The sequence below is a fragment of the Bombina bombina genome, chromosome 3 (genome assembly GCF_027579735.1).
Source record: "Bombina bombina isolate aBomBom1 chromosome 3, aBomBom1.pri, whole genome shotgun sequence".
NCBI lineage: Eukaryota > Metazoa > Chordata > Amphibia > Anura > Bombinatoridae > Bombina > Bombina bombina.
The window spans coordinates 98,634,018-98,647,900 of record NC_069501.1 but is presented as its reverse complement, the minus strand read 5'-3'; the positions used below and the strand labels follow the sequence as shown (position 1 = coordinate 98,647,900).

Genomic DNA, 13,883 nt, shown 5'->3' with positions numbered 1-13,883 from the left:
ATATAAATAGGTTGAACAACTGATGGGGGTATAGGTAGGCATACAAAACAACTTAATGGGAGACAGAACATAGGCTGGTGCTGTATGATACAATTAACCCCTAGTATCCCCGGAAACTTAAGTCCACATCCAAGTTCACCCCTTTTCTGGCAGCTAGCCTTAATATCAGAAACAAAAATAAAATATGGAGCTCCCACTATATGAAATAATAATAATAATAATAAAAAAAACATAATAACTAGAATGTTTGTCTCTACTTGAGGCAATTAACTCTTAATGTCCCCAAAGGTTCTAGCCCACTCCCACCTTCGGGCCTCGGCCTTTTGAGAAAATGTGACTATGACAAGAGGCAGGATATTTCAAATGAACATAAGGGTAGCAAGGCAACTGTTTCCGTGGATAAGAGTCTAGGGTCTGAGCTGTGAGTGTCTCACCCTAATTAGCACAATTTGTAACGCAGAGATGCAAGAGACCATACATAATGTATTACCACCAAAAGGCTGTTTCTGCAAGGTAGAGTCCTCAGCTGCTGCTTGGATCATGAAACTGTAGCTAACAAGGGCTTCTGCAGCCGGATCGGCAATTAGCCTGTCGGCTCTCTGGGACCATCTGAAGAGGCCTCACCCCTCCGTCCGATCCAATAGTGCTATCCGCTTTGCCCTGCTCAGCTGCATTGCACTCCAGCACAGTCTCCTTGATCAGGAGGTGCGGGCTGCCTCCAGGGAAAGTTCAGTCCTCTGCGCGCTTATTAGGGTCATCAGCTGTGGCCCGATCCAAGGGTCCCTTTGTCACAGGCCCTCGTTCAGGAGGCGGGTCGTACACAGCTGGAGGCTCCGCTGGTGACTGCGTCCTCCGGGCAATCGAGCCGCATTCCACTTTCAAAGCGCTCCATTCCTCTTGGAAAATTTTAGTAAGTTGTTCGAAATGAGCAATAAGTAGTGCTTCCACTTCCTGTAGCTTTAGCTTAACGGCTGACTCCATTTTAGTTAGGCCAGTGCGTGGCTGCTGCTGGGGTTTGTATTTTTCTTTTTTTTCCTCCTGCTTTCAACGCTCTGACCATAAGAGAGGCTGTAGAGCAGACTCCGTTTTTTATCCCCACAGTTCCAATTACTGCAGTTTCCAGAACTGCTGTACCCGGATAACCGGGGGGGGGGGGGGGTGTCAAAGAGAATGTAGTGTGGCCGCCGCCTTCCCTCTGCCGGTCCAGACTTGGACTTCAATGTAGGCAAATCTGGCAAAAGTAATATCGATCTGTAGAGCAATATATTATAAGTCCGTAGCTGTAGACAGATATAGCAGATGGGTCAAATAGCCTCTGATAATCGGCGGATTATACTGATGTTATTCAGAGCTCCAAGTATTGCAGCCGTTCATGGCTACCGCCCGGACACGCCCCCTTACAGTGTTATTTTATGAACTTTGTTTTTAAATAAAAATTGTTTTTACTTTTTACTATATTGAGTGGACATATTCATCTTACTGTCCTACCTGCCTTAATATTTCACAATAATATTGTGGAGTTACCACATTCTGGATACACATCTGAGCCGGGAGTTCAAGAGGTGAGCTGACATACCTCTCCAAATTGCCAGCCTGTTCCCACTAGCACATTGGTGTGCTTGTCTAAAATGTGAGTAGCCATTTTTGGAAATTTATTAGAACTATTGCAACTGTATCCTGGATGATCTGCACATGTAGTGCATGTCTCTTTGTTGTTCTTCCAGTATTTCAATACTAAGAAATTGCCTTTGATTTGTGGGTGAGCTGTCACACCTGTGTAAATCTGCAGCCTGCAACTACCAGCACATAAGTGTGCTTTTGGAGTATGTGAGTACACATTTGGCTTTCATATGATTTGAAGTTTCACCTTTTTCTGAGGATACTACACATGAGGCGCCCCTCTGTTTCTTTATATTTTTCTTAGCATACCTGGACCAGTCAGTGAGGAGGAGGCAGCCAACTTGGACACCTATCCACTCTTGTATTTTTGGTGAACAACCTGGGTTGTCCTTGCTGATTGGTGGATAAATTAATCTACCAATAAAAAAGTGCTGTCCAGGATACTCAACCAAAAAATAAAAGCTTAGATGCCTTCTTTTTCAAATAAAGACAGCAAGAGAACGAAGAAAAATTGATAATAGCAGTAAATTAAAAAGTTGCTTAAAATTGCATGATCTATCTGAATCACAAGATATTTTTTTTAACTGATACCTGTGCATGCTCCCCTTGCTCCAGAGTCAAATCATACTTACCTTGCCCCTGCATATGCTCAGCTTGCTCTAGAGACCAAGCATACTTAACTTGCAGACAAAGTAAACTGAAGGCACCAACAATCAAAAATAATATGGATAATGAACACTAGAGTCCTTCATCCTTCATACTTACCTTTCACCTATGTATGCTCACCTGATTCCTGAAAGCCAAGCAAAATAACCTGATACCTGTGTATGCTCACCTTGTTCCTGAAGCTATACCTATCTTGTATCCCGTGACAGTCTCACCAACAGTACCCTCTGGGTATCCTGTGCCTGCTGAGAAACCTGTGTCTACCATACCAGTGACATTCTTCTTCAAACCAGCTGTGCCTGCCCTGCTGTACATATCTGTTATCCCCTGACAGTCTTATCAACATTACCCGCTGTGTATCCTGTGCCTGTTGAAAAACCTGTGTCTACCTTACCAGTGACAGCCTTCTTCTAACAAGCTGCACCTATCTGGTATTCTGTGTCATTTTCACCCGTTACTGTTCATTTCAAGCACTAGTGTATATTGGACTTCAAAAATACTTTAGTGATTTGCATAAGGTTATGTTCAAACTTGCTGTTTCTGTGATCTTCAATCTGAACTACCAACTGTTCTTTTACTTATCAATCAGTAAAGCTTTAAAAAAGACTCTCATTGTTCTGTGTATATATTCTTGCATTCTGAGTTCCACACACCCTAACCTCCCCACCAAATGAAATGATAAAATATTTTTTAATTTACTTCTATTATAAAATTTACTTCATTTTCTTGATATTGTTTGTTGAAAAGCATATCTAGATATGCTTATGAGCAGTGATGCATTACTGGGAGCTGGTGATAGGTACGACACAAGTATTTACCAAAAATTCCAGGACAAAGTGATGTAGATGTGGATCTTTCTGAATCTATAATAACCCAGCCTATATGTTATAAAGAATGCAGAGATATATATTGCAGTAAGGTTGAACCATGATGCAGAACTGTATTTTCTTGCTAGGTATGCGTGAGACACAATTCCCTGAGGAACTGTATATTAATGCTATAACATTCTGTAAAACAACATCTGTTCTTAGTAGAATATAAAAAGCTTACTGAACGATTTTTAAATCATCTACCTCTTCATCATCGTTTGTTACATTTACTGAAAATACTTTTGAAAAACTATCTGAAATCAATATGTCATTTTATGGGTGTTTTTTGTACAAGTTGTTAATTGTAACGGCATCTATTTTTATATCAAACATGTTGTATATCATAATTCTTTATGTGCGATTTTACCCTCTGCAGTTTGGTCACCGCATATCCTCTGGATTTGTAGAGCCTTGTGATCTGAAGAAAGCTGGCAGGCTGAACAAAAAAACATTTATTTTTGCAATGGTCAGAGAATCATACTGAATTGATAACTTTTTAGTGTTTTGGTTTATTTTTTTCATTCAGGGTACATAATGAAGTATAAAAGTCTTTTTATCTATCTATTATAATGTATGCTTAAAATTGAAAATGCTTAACTTTTTTAAATTAGTTCTCTTTCGGTTGCTCTTTTTCAGGGTTTTTTTTTAAACTGTTAACCCTTTGGCGTAGGTTGTTACAAATAGGAGTTTCATGAACATTTTTCTTGAAGATGAACCAAAGTGTAGGCACTGTTGCTATTGTCAGTCTTTTATTTAAACAGTAATCTATAACATCTAAAGGAAAGTTTAAGCACAAAGGTGGAGCAAAATAATCCCCCAACCTCCTGCCTTTAACAGATGCTTGAAATATGGTCCTGAATATTAGCAATATCTATACAAAAAATATGTTTAATATATTTCATATGTTTATAGCATAATAAGCATGAACTAATTTACAATAGTAAATAGCAAGGCAAGCTTTATAACAACACTAGATTTATCAAAGGGACACTAGCAAATTCCTTTAGCATGATCCATAAAGAAGAACAGGGGTGGACTGATCAGCCGGGCAAATAGGACCTGGACTGAGGGCCCAGCATGTATGGGGGCCAACAAATGGCATCCCCATGGCTCCTGGTGTGCTGCTTGAGCTTAAACCTGCCCTATCAGTAACTAAGCAGTTAAGTGTGGGTTCAGTGGGGGCCCTGGCCCCAGAGTGGGGGCCTTGTGTCTGGGTGTGTGGTTAGTTGCTCAGGGGGTCTATAGTAGGCGGTACCTTTTGGTGGTCTGTCACTGTAAGGCATTTGGAGTGTGGGGTCTTGTCCTGGAGGTTAGGGGCCCTGTCTCTGGCCCTGGAGGTTAGGGGGCCTGTTGGGGCCAGGACAGGGAGGCTACAATGTTCATTTGCATACATTTGAATACATTTAGGTCAGTGTGAGACAGTGGTGGCCCTTCCCTAATTTTGCCCAGGGCCCTGATTGGTCTCAGTCCGCCTCTGAAGAAGAAGAATGTTTTCTATGCAATTTAGGCACTATCAGTATATAGTAGTACCATTTTGCTTGCATGTTGTCTCTACTAAATCTCACTGTATGATGGCAGGTTGTTTAAGACTCCTAAGTTAAATGGCCATCATGTCTAGGTTTTTTTTAATACTGAGATAACCTTATTGTAGGGGTAAAGGCTAGTTTAACCCCTTAACAACATGGTTATACTCTGCACATCACATGTACTTAATGTTTTTTAGCCCTGTAATAATACGGGTCTTGCCGAAAGTGGCAACATGCAATATTACTACATGCATCCATCCATCCAGGAGGAGGGATATTTAACCTCTTGGCTGTCGTTAAGGGGTTAAAGAATTTGATAGAGTTAGCAATCAACCCTAGTAAGTATGTTGTTTGATTTACAGAAAAGATCATATATGGGAAAAATTGTGGTATGTTGAAACCTAATACAGTGCCACATTCATAAAAATTTTGGGTGATTCAGAATTGCCCAAGACTAAACATTACAGCCAATATTAAAAAGCAGGCATGGGTATTTTTAGAATTCCTAGTATACTACAAAAAATAAAGACACCTTATAAGAATTTGGCAACTATTCCAGGTTTTTTAATCAAGCTCAATAAGGGTACTCCTCCAGATAGTTGATAGTATTGTGCAAGCTGATTGGTCTAAAATTTTGCAAGAATTTTTTTTCCACAAATTGTCTCAGATGTATGCTTAGGGACAGTGCTGTAATAAGTAGCTTAAGGTCCTGACCTTTACGTAAGCAGATAGATGAACTCAAGCGAATGCCAATTTACAAACCAAGCTTACTATTACAATATACTTTACAATATAAACTATGTTTTAAACGCCACTTAAACACTTTTGACCTCTGAGCACATATAGATGGTGATTGGAAGATTAAAGATGTGCTATTTTCTGGGAAGTGTGAGTCTTTCAAAAAGAGAGTTGTAGTTTTTACTATAATTGAAAAGCACAGTTGGTGTCTATGAGAATTATTTATCTAAAGTATAATACTGATTGCGGTCTAATATATATGATATCATCCAAGAAATAGTCCCTGTGGCAAACAGAGAAGAATGCTATTATTTTCTTACGTAAGAACATAAAACTGCACATTAGAACATTTTATTCTTGCACTATTGCTTGCATACAACTATGCATTTTAACCCCTGTATAGGGTGAACCAATGACAAGAGGCATATTTGTGTAACCACCAATCATCAACTAGCTTCCAGTTGCTACCTACTTATGTTTGCTTACATTTGAAATGTGATAGCAGAAATTTATTGAATAGTCTGTTAAAATAGCATGATCTATCTGAACTAAGAAAATTTAGTTTTGACTTTCATGTCCCTTTAAGTATATTTTACAACATTGTACAGCAGTGGAACATTAATTTGTAGTGTATCCAGAGAGAAGATACAAGCAGTTGAGCAACAGTGGGATGTTGTGAAAACATTTGCGGTACTGCAGAGGGAGCTGTAATATATGGTCTGAAATCATCAGAACGCCACTAAGGAATTCTTCACAAATACTGCAGCATTTTAAGAATTTGTTTATAACTGCATGCAGTACGGGATGCAGTCTGCATTGCTGTTTAGGCACAGACATTTATAACTAAGTGTATTACATTTATACATAGTGCATGTATGTATATATCCCATGTACAAAATTATTTTAGTACAAACACAATGGTCTATATTACACATGCAGCGCTATTAATAGTCTGGTATGTAAGTAAATGGTAAAATAGTTTTTACCAGGGAATGTTAGCTCTAACAGTTTTTTTATCACGCTCTATACTTTCAATGTATAGCTCTACCATCTCTCATATTACAAGAGGTGAGTTATGTGTTATATTAAAGCAAAGTTAGTACTTTGTGAAGAGCTACAATATTATTTGTTTGTTTTCGTGCACCTATGACTTAGCACAACTTCTGCATAGTGCACCTTTAGGTTCGCACGTGAGCGATAGTCAGGAGGACCTGAGTTTTTCGGTTCGCACCATAGACATCTATTATATGAGGGATTGAGGGCCCGATGATCTAACCCTCTACATCTATTATATGAGGGAATGAGTGCCCGATGATTTAAGAAGTGTATATAGGAGCGCCTCAGGCTAAGGTATATCACAGGGCTTAAATATGATCAAAGGATGATGGAAAGAGCAGCTGAAATAGTTAAAACAGCTGAAATAGTTAAAACAGTCCTGACCAAATGCTCCGTATAAAATCGTTTTAATCAATAGGATAATAAACAATCATCTTATATGTGCCGATGATGTCACAATATGGGTTATACAATGGATTTACAAATACAATAAAAATATGATAGAACACACTAATAAAATTCTCGATACAATGTCGATATATAAAATGAAATATAAAATGTAAAATATCTGAGCTTGTTGGCTACAGATTATGGATACACTATTTCCACAGATGAATAGTTTCGATCCTTCAAGGACCATAAATGGTAATAAAAGATGAAAAATAAAAAAATAAAAAGACTAATGACAAAAATCAAATCTCTTACTAACAAATTTGGGCATTATTAAATGCAACTGGATTTACAGATGGTCTAGTAAAGATTAGTACAATAATTCAAAGTTGTATCTGTGAATTAAACCAAAACGAAGGGATAATATCTATTGGCGAAACCAGTGAATAAAAACACTCGAAATTGTGTCCAATGTATCAGAAAATAAAATAAAATCAAACAAACAAAACATCACAATATGCCAAAAATCTGTGCTAAAAACAATAATGTGAATCCTAACAAATAATGAGTCCTAACAAAATAACTCTACGTTATCCTGTCCTAAATTCGAACAATACCGGTATGTTCTAGTTTCACTTATCCGCTACCCTAGCGGTACTCAAAACAACAATTATAAAAAGCAAATTATTGACATAAAATCTCTAGTGACATAAAATCTCTAGTGACTTGTGAAATCAAAATTACCCCGGGGGGAATCCTAAATTGTCCTAAATTCCTAATCAGTGGTGGCTAACAGTGCAATAGGGTCAAATACAAAACTGTACAAACATTATATACGTGTTGAATAAATCCTAAAAATGAATAAAGTCCAAAATAAAGTCCAATGTTTTTTGATGTCCCTCGATAGGGTCCGAAGTGGCCAATAATCCTGGGAATGTGATAATCCAAGTAAATACTGTACAAAACAATCCTGAAAAAGAAAAACAAAGTGCACTAAACAAAAAGGCCTATGGGGTTTCAGAATATTGGTAAATAAACTTACCCCATAAGGTTATATCCTGGAAATATGGTAAGCCTCACAAATCGTGTATCGATATTCGTCTACGCGTTTCGGTCCTCTGAAGAACCTTTTTCAAGACATAGTGAAGCTAAGTGTACACTGACCTTATATAGTGTAGTATAAAGTAGTTCCTTTGAAATATTGGCACCAAAAATTACTCGGATGGAGCCGGATTGCCTGCCAGATCTTCATGGCTATTTTCCGCTAAACCGGAAGTCTTAACATCCATACTTCCGGTTATCGTAAAACCGGAAGTCTATAGTATGCGTACTTCCGGTTGGACTATTTCCGGTGCTTACGGAGCCATTTTGGAAGCGGGCTTCTATATATAATTTGAGGGCAAACTAGTAAACCAAATGTAAAGTAAAGTCTTTTAACATTTATTCCATTTGGGACTAGTGGATAATCTCTCAAAAGTTACTCAAAAATTACTGTCACCAACTTAAGTAATTTCGTTGGATAATGCCCCCTATTTTGGGCTGGGGGATTTTAATGATTTTAGGCTTCCATATTCCAGGATTTACAATATTCATATGTGACATAATATACAACAAGATCCTAATGAGGGTATTAAAAACCGTGTGTTTTATTAATATATTTAACTAAATTATCATTGTTTCTGTTTTGAAACTGTGTTTAAGAGCTCTAATACAGATGGAGTAATGAATTCTTCTTTTAGAAGAGTTATAGGTGTTTTATTAAGGTTCTATATATAGGGGTGTCCTTTTACCTTCTTAAGTGTATGGTATATACTATTGCTGATGATATTAGGGGATAATTTATTTCATTATTAGTTGCAGTATCATTATGATTGTTTTTAGACTTTGTAAGGCTTGCCAACACGGAATGAAGACAGACACCTTTAAATCCAAGACCACCAATGAATCCAATAACATCAAACAAACCATCAGATGTACAGACCATCATGTAGTATATCTTATTGAATGTGGGTGTGGCCTACAATACATGGGCCAGACCACAAGGAAGTTAAGAGACAGGATTCGGGAGCACCTCCTACAAATAAAGTGGAAAAAAATAGACCTGCCCCTTTACAAACATTTCAAAGAGGTACATGGAGGAAAAAATGAAAGCTTCAAGTATATGGCAATTTGTAAACTAAATAAAGACTGGAGAGGGGGAAATATGGAAGCAAGAATGCTGAAAACGGAGTCCAAATGGATCTTTCATTTAGATTGCATTTATCCTAAGGGACTTAATGCCAACTTTGAAATAATTCATTTATTTTGAATAATCTAAGTCTAAAAACAATCATAATGATACTGCAACTAATAATGAAATAAATTATCCCCTAATATCATCAGCAATAGTATATACCATACACTTAAGAAGGTAAAAGGACACCCCTATATATAGAACCTTAATAAAACACCTATAACTCTTCTAAAAGAAGAATTCATTACTCCATCTGTATTAGAGCTCTTAAACACAGTTTCAAAACAGAAACAATGATAATTTAGTTAAATATATTAATAAAACACACGGTTTTTAATACCCTCATTAGGATATATGTTGTATATTATGTCACATATGAATATTGTAAATCCTGGAATATGGAAGCCTAAAATCATTAAAATCCCCCAGCCCAAAATAGGGGGCATTATCTAACGAAATTACTTAAGTTGGTGACAGTAATTTTTGAGTAACTTTTGAGAGATTATCCACTAGTCCCAAATGGAATAAATGTTAAAAGACTTTACTTTACATTTGGTTTACTAGTTTGCCCTCAAATTATATATAGAAGCCCGCTTCCAAAATGGCTCCATAAGCACCGGAAATAGTCCAACCGGAAGTACGCATACTATAGACTTCCGGTTTTACGATAACCGGAAGTATGGATGTTAAGACTTCCGGTTTAGCGGAAAATAGCCATGAAGATCTGGCAGGCAATCCGGCTCCATCCGAGTCATTTTTGGTGCCAATATTTCAAAGGAACTACTTTATACTACACTATATAAGGTCAGTGTACACTTAGCCTCACTATGTCTTGAAAAAGGTTCTTCAGAGGACCGAAACGCGTAGACGAATATCGATACACGATTTGTGAGGCTTACCATATTTCCAGGATATAACCTTATGGGGTAAGTTTATTTACCAATATTCTGAAACCCCATAGGCCTTTTTGTTTAGTGCACTTTGTTTTTCTTTTTCAGGATTGTTTTGTACAGTATTTACTTGGATTATCACATTCCCAGGATTATTGGCCACTTCGGACCCTATCGAGGGACATCAAAAAACATTGGACTTTATTTTGGACTTAATTCATTTTTAGGATTTATTCAACACGTATATAATGTTTGTACAGTTTTGTATTTGACCCTATTGCACTGTTAGCCACCACTGATTAGGAATTTAGGACAATTTAGGATTCCCCCCGGGGTAATTTTGATTTCACCAGTCACTAGAGATTTTATGTCACTAGAGATTTTATGTCAATAATTTGCTTTTTATAATTGTTGTTTTGAGTACCGCTAGGGTAGCGGATACGTGACACTAGAACATACCGGTATTGTTCGAATTTAGGACAGGATAACGTAGAGTTATTTTGTTAGGACTCATTATTTGTTAGGATTCACATTATTGTTTTTAGCACAGATTTTTGGCATATTGTGATTTTTTGTTTGTTTGATTTTATTTTATTTTCTGATACATTGGACACAATTTCGAGTGTTTTTATTCACTGGTTTCACCAATAGTTATTATCGCTTCGTTTTGGTTTAATTCACAGATACAACTTTGAATTATTGTACTAATCTTTACTAGACCATCTGTAAATCCAGTTGCATTTAATAATGCCCAAATTTGTTAGTAAGAGATTTGATTTTTGTCATTAGTCTTTTTATTTTTTTTATTTTTCATCTTTTATTACCATTTATGGTCCTTGAAGGATCGAAACTATTCATCTGTGGAAATAGTGTATCCATAATCTGTAGCCAACAAGCTCAGATATTTTACATTTTATATTTCATTTTATATATCGACATTGAATCGAGAATTTTATTAGTGTGTTCTATCATATTTTTATTGTATTTGTAAATCCATTGTATAACCCATATTGTGACATCATCGGCACATATAAGATGATTGTTTATTATCCTATTGATTAAAACGATTTTATACGGAGCATTTGGTCAGGACTGTTCAGCTGTTATAACTATTTCAGCTGCTCTTTCCATCATCCTTTGATCATATTTAAGCCCTGTGATATACCTTAGCCTGAGGCGCTCCTATATACACTTCTTACAGTAACTATTCACCAGATCCGATAGGGGATCTTCCTTATAGTGAAGCAGGTATATTAATCATTTAGGCGCTGGAAACTTAATCTCTGTTGTTTATATGCCCGATGATTTAACCCTCTACATCTATTATATGAGGGATTGAGTGCCCGATGATTTAACCCTCTACATCTATTATAGGAGGGAATGAGTGCCCGATGATTTAACCCTCTAAATCTATTATATGAGGGATTGAGTGCCCGATGATTTAACCCTCTACATCTATTATATGAGGGATTGAGTGCCCGATGATCTAACCCTCTACATCTATTATATGAGGGATTGAGTGCCCAATGATCTAACCCTCTACATCTATTATATGAGGGATTGAGTGTCCGATGATCTAACCCTCTACATCTATTATATGAGGGATTGAGTGCCCGATGATCTAACCCTCTAAATCTATTATATGAGGGATTGAGGGCCCGATGATCTAACCCTCTACATCTATTATATGAGGGATTGAGTGCCCGATGATCTAACCCTCTACATCTATTATATGAGGGATTGAGTGCCCGATGATCTAACCCTCTACATCTATTATATGAGGGATTGAGGGCCCGATGATCTAACCCTCTACATCTATTATATGAGGGATTGAGTGCCCGATGATCTAACCCTCTACATCTATTATATGAGGGATTGAGTGCCCGATGATCTAACCCTCTACATCTATTATATGAGGGATTGAGTGCCCGATGATCTAACCCTCTACATCTATTATATGAGGGATTGAGTGCCCGATGATTTAACCCTCTACATCTATTATATGAGGGATTGAGTGCCCGATGATCTAATCCTCTACATCTATTATATGAGGGATTGAGTGCCCGATGATCTAACCCTCTACATCTATTATATGAGGAATTGAGTGCCCGATGATCTAACCCTCTACATCTATTATATGAGGGATTGAGTGCCCAATGATCTAACCCTCTACATCTGTTATATGAGGGATTGAGTGCCCGATGATCTAACCCTCTACATCTATTATATGAGGGATTGAGTGCCGATGATCTAACCCTCTACATCTATTATATGAGGGATTGAGGGCCCGATGATCTAACCCTCTACATCTATTATATGAGGGATTGAGGGCCTGATGATTTAACCCTCTACATCTATTATATGAGGGATTGAGTGCCCGATGATCTAACCCTCTACATCTATTATATGAGGGATTGAGTGACCGATGATCTAACCCTCTACATCTATTATATGAGGGATTGAGTGCCCGATGATTTAACCCTCTACATCTATTATATGAGGGATTGAGTGCCCGATGATCTAACCCTCTACATCTATTATATGAGGGATTGAGTGCCCGATGATCTAACCCTCTACATCTATTATATGAGGGATTGAGGGCCCGATGATCTAACCCTCTACATCTATTATATGAGGGATTGAGGGCCCGATGATCTAACCCTCTACATCTATTATATGAGGGATTGAGTGCCCGATGATCTAACCCTCTACATCTATTATATGAGGGATTGAGGGCCCGATGATCTAACCCTCTACATCTATTATATGAGGGATTGAGTGCCCGATGATCTAACCCTCTACATCTATTATATGAGGGATTGAGGGCCCGATGATCTAACCCTCTACATCTATTATATGAGGGATTGAGTGCCCGATGATCTAACCCTCTACATCTATTATATGAGGGATTGAGTGCACGATGATCTAACCCTCTACATCTATTATATGAGGGATTGAGTGCCCGATGATTTAACCCTCTACATCTATTATATGAGGGATTGAGTGCCCGATGATCTAACCCTCTACATCTATTATATGAGGGATTGAGTGCCCGATGATCTAACCCTCTACATCTATTATATGAGGGATTAAGTGCCCGATGATCTAACCCTCTACATCTATTATATGAGGGATTGAGTGCCCGATGATCTAACCCTCTACATCTATTATATGAGGGATTGAGTGCCTGATGATCTAACCCTCTACATCTATTATATGAGGGATTGAGTGCCCGATGATCTAACCCTCTACATCTATTATATGAGGGATTGAGGGCCCGATGATCTAACCCTCTACATCTATTATATGAGGGATTGAGGGCTCGATGATTTAACCCTCTACATCTATTATATGAGGGATTGAGTGCCCGATGATCTAACCCTCTACATCTATTATATGAGGGATTGAGTGCCCGATGATCTAACCCTCTACATCTATTATATGAGGGATTGAGTGCCCGATGATCTAACCCTCTACATTTATTATATGAGGGATTGAGTGCCTGATGATCTAACCCTCTACATCTATTATATGAGGGATTGAGGGCCCGATGATCTAACCCTCTACATTTATTATATGAGGGATTGAGGGCCCGATGATCTAACCCTCTACATCTATTATATGAGGGATTGAGGGCCCGATGATTTAACCCTCTACATCTATTATATGAGGGATTGAGTGCCCGATGATCTAACCCTCTACATCTATTATATGAGGGATTGAGTGCCCGATGATCTAACCCTCTACATCTATTATATGAGGGATTGAGTGCCCGATGATTTAACCCTCTACATCTATTATATGAGGGATTGAGTGCCCGATGATCTAGCCTTCTACATCTATTATATGAGGGATTGAGTGCCCGATGATCTAACCCTCTACATCTATTATATGA

At 37.8% G+C, this 13,883-nt stretch overlaps 2 protein-coding genes across 2 annotated transcripts in view; one reads left to right on the top strand and one right to left on the bottom strand.

Annotated features, from left to right (window-relative positions):
• The window catches only part of DYRK1A (dual specificity tyrosine phosphorylation regulated kinase 1A), an 833,667-nt gene extending 831,132 nt beyond the window's left edge, over window positions 1-2,535 (top strand). Inside the window, exon 15 of the transcript XR_008401316.1 lies at window positions 2,496-2,535. The gene's annotated coding sequence lies outside the window, so the exon portion shown is untranslated. The remainder of the gene's footprint in view (window positions 1-2,495) is intronic.
• KCNJ6 (potassium inwardly rectifying channel subfamily J member 6) overlaps window positions 1-13,883 on the bottom strand; it is a 623,969-nt gene that overhangs the window by 67,086 nt on the left and 543,000 nt on the right. The gene's annotated exons all lie outside the window — the stretch shown is intronic.